Source organism: Rhinopithecus roxellana, chromosome 14, assembly GCF_007565055.1.
Source record: "Rhinopithecus roxellana isolate Shanxi Qingling chromosome 14, ASM756505v1, whole genome shotgun sequence".
In the NCBI taxonomy this organism is placed as follows: domain Eukaryota; kingdom Metazoa; phylum Chordata; class Mammalia; order Primates; family Cercopithecidae; genus Rhinopithecus; species Rhinopithecus roxellana.
In genome coordinates, this window is record NC_044562.1 from 39,375,698 (window position 1) to 39,379,063 (window position 3,366).

The following is a 3,366-nucleotide window of genomic DNA, read 5'->3' on the forward strand; positions in this document are numbered from 1 at the left end:
CTGTGGTTATAATTGACAAGTGAGTGTACTTCCAACATTCATATTGGCTGATATTTTCTTTTACATGAATAATAAGATAAAAGTGAGATGATGAGGATACATGTCAGAACTCTACCTCTTTTTTAATGATTTGAGCAATTTCTTATCTGAATCTGATAATAATTCTTGAAATATGGAAGAATATATCCTCATTTTTTGAAAAATTCATAATGTAGCAGCAATAAACATGGCACATTTTTAGGTTTGAACTGAAATATCGTATTTTTCATGTCTTACTTTGTCTAGGCAATTAGTAAAACAAATCTTACTTTGTCTAGGCAATTAGTAAAACAGTAAATCAAGCCCTGATTTACAGCGTTCATTGATTTCTGTGGAAATATACTTCCATCGTGGCCAGGTTTTGCTACCAATATGACAGCTTTGAATACCGAGATGGAAGATGAGTGCCATTATATATCATTTAGCATTTTCACTATCAAGATATAAAAGATCTAATAGTGTTAAGACCATAAATAATAGCAAAATATGGCAACATGACTAAAAAGTAATAAGTTTTAAGTATTTATCTTTTTATGTAACTTAATTGTAAACTTGTGTAATTTAATTTTTAATGATTATTTTTAGAAATTGTCTTGCAAACTTCTGAAAAGTTTAAAATCAGCTCCTATAAGGAAGAAAAAGGTGGCTTCAGCATACCCCTGAACAAAGATAGATACAAATTTAAATGCTTATTTCTCAGATATTTAGGTTAATATTTTTTATTCATTTACTATAATTATTTACATGATTGAAGCTCTTATTGAAAATTCAGGCCAGGCGCGGTGGCTCACGCCTGTAATCCCAGCACTTCAGGAGGCTGAGGCGGGCGGTTAATGAGGTCAGGAGATCAAGACCATCCTGGCTAACATAGTGAAACCCCATCTTTACTAAAAATACAAAAAATTAGCCGGGTGTGGTGGCACATGCCTGTAGTCCCAGCTACTTGGGAGACCGAGGTAGGAGAATCACTTGAACCCAGGGTGGTGGGGGAGGTTGCAGTGAGCTGAGATTATACCACTGGACTCCAGCCTGGGCAACAGAGCGAGACTCCATCTCAAGAACCTAGGACTCCGTCTTCAGAGTACTAGGTTGAATCTAATATAGATCAGTATAAACTATTTAACAAGTCCTTTAATTTTCTGGACCTTAGTTGACTCTTCTATTTAGAAAAACATTGGTTTAGATAGCTAGATTAGACTTTTTTTGTTCCTTGCTTTATTTCTTTTTCTTGTTGCTAGCCTTCATTTGACTGGCTCTACTTAAAGAAATTTTGATATAAAATCATGCATTTTGAGGGAATTAGACTTTGTTATGTGTTAACCTTGGACAAAAATATATCTCCCATTTAACACAATCCTGGTTATAGATTTAAAGTTAGTTCTGCTAATGTTTCCTATTAGTGATTTAAAAGACCATAAATACACATTTCATTTCTTTCTTAACCCAATGGAATATAAGTAGATGTGATCTCTGAATTGATTCAAATCTTAGCTTTTTCTTATGCTCAATAAAATCTGTGGTACAAGTCATTCTTTATACTTCCCTATTGCATGAAATCAAGAAAGAGCAGAATTTACAACTCACTGAACTAAAAGAATAAAGTGAATTTCCCTCAAATGATTATTTTTCAACAAAAATGAACGCTTGACTTGTGAGAAGAAAGACAAACTTCAAAATACTCCAAACTTCACTTCATTTGTATTTTACAAGCTTTTTTTTTTTTTTTTTTTTAAAAGGACTTTTTTTTTTTGTTTTTTGTACTGGAATTAAGCTAGGAGAAAAAGTTCTGTGAGTCTTCTATTATAAGCTCTCTCCTCAAATGACTACATTAATATTAATAGATGCTTCATTAGTAATTTCATGTTATGGATTCTAGTGCTTCTCATGTTACTTGACAACATTAGAAATAATCACTGCTGCATATTTTTTGTCTAATTACTTTGTAAAACATAAGAAGTTTATTTTGCATGTAGACAGTAATGGATGTAATAAATATATGACAATTTGTTACAATTTTTTATATGCTTTGAGGAATTGTAACATTTTCTGGTTGAATTTATCCAGCTTCACAAATTAATGCCATGATTTAAGTGAATTTGGCATAGTACTCATTATATAAACCAGGAGTAAAAATAGAAGCTCTCTTGAAACTAAATTTTAATGACTCTTAAATTATAATTTGTTTAGTCTCATTTTGTTTCATTTCCTTTTTGTTGTCTGGTTTTGTTTGGTTTTCTTGCTTCTACAGAGATGCTGAATACACAAATTATACACAAAATATTATTTCTGTTGTTGTTGTTTTGTTTTGCTTTTGTTGTTTTTTTGAGATGGAGTCTCTCTCTGTCAACCAGACTGGCGTGATCTCAGCTCACTGTAACCTCCGCCTCCTGGGTTCAAGCAATTCTCCTGCCTCAGCCTTACATGCAGCTGGGATTACAGCTGCCTGCCACCACGCCTGGCTAATTTTTGTGTTTTTTAGTAGAGACGGAGTTTCGCCATGTTGGCCAGACTGGTCTCGATCTCCTGACCTCAGGTGATCCTCCTGCCTCAGCCTCCCAAAGTGCTGGGATTGCAGGGGTGAGCCACTGTGCCCCGTCAAAAAATATTCTTTATTTATCTTTATCAATAGAAAATAAATAAACATCCTAAAAACAGCAGAAAGTCTCACTGATGAGTAGTTTCTGGCTTTTGTTCTGAGATTACTAAAGCTAGATGCCATTCCAGATAAGAAACAAAAATAAATAAATAAAAAGAAAAACAGCAGAAAGTTTTCTTTTAACATTTGAGTTTTGTTTATTTTAATGGGAATTTTTTAAAATGTTGACATTAAATTGCCTATGGTTGAGAGAAAAAAATCCAAAGCTCTTAATTATTAAAATCACTGTCTTTATGGATAATTAAGTTAAACTACCCAATATGAAATAATGAGAATTCAAAGGTATATATTTAAAAAACAGGTCTTTTAAAAAATGTAGAAAACTTTAGAACTACTATATGTCTGATCTTATGAATGGCTGAAATAATTAACCATATAATTCTGTAGCCCTAATTAACCATGATTTATAGAAAAATCAATAAAAACTCACCTTCCCAAACTATTTTATGAATGTAATTGAAGTAATACCATTAAAACTTTATTTGTGATAAAGCTATTTATATCTTTAGGAGAACACAATTAGGGATGGAAAATAAATCCACTATTAGTCATTATTTTCTCATTGAAGAGTTATTACCTTGAGAAGAAGGTATAAATTATAAGACATTGTGAAAATAATTTAAAAAACAGTAAATAAACTTTGATTCTGGAAATTAAAGAAAACCATAAGC

The 3,366-nt window shown here is 32.0% G+C and overlaps 1 non-coding gene across 1 annotated transcript; it reads left to right on the forward strand.

Annotated features, from left to right (window-relative positions):
- Nucleotides 1–2,701: 2,701 nt before the first annotated feature.
- Nucleotides 2,702–2,769, forward strand: LOC115893360. The gene has a single exon (XR_004053372.1). It is a non-coding gene; the product is annotated as a small nucleolar RNA SNORD59 (small nucleolar RNA).
- Nucleotides 2,770–3,366: the final 597 nt, after the last annotated feature.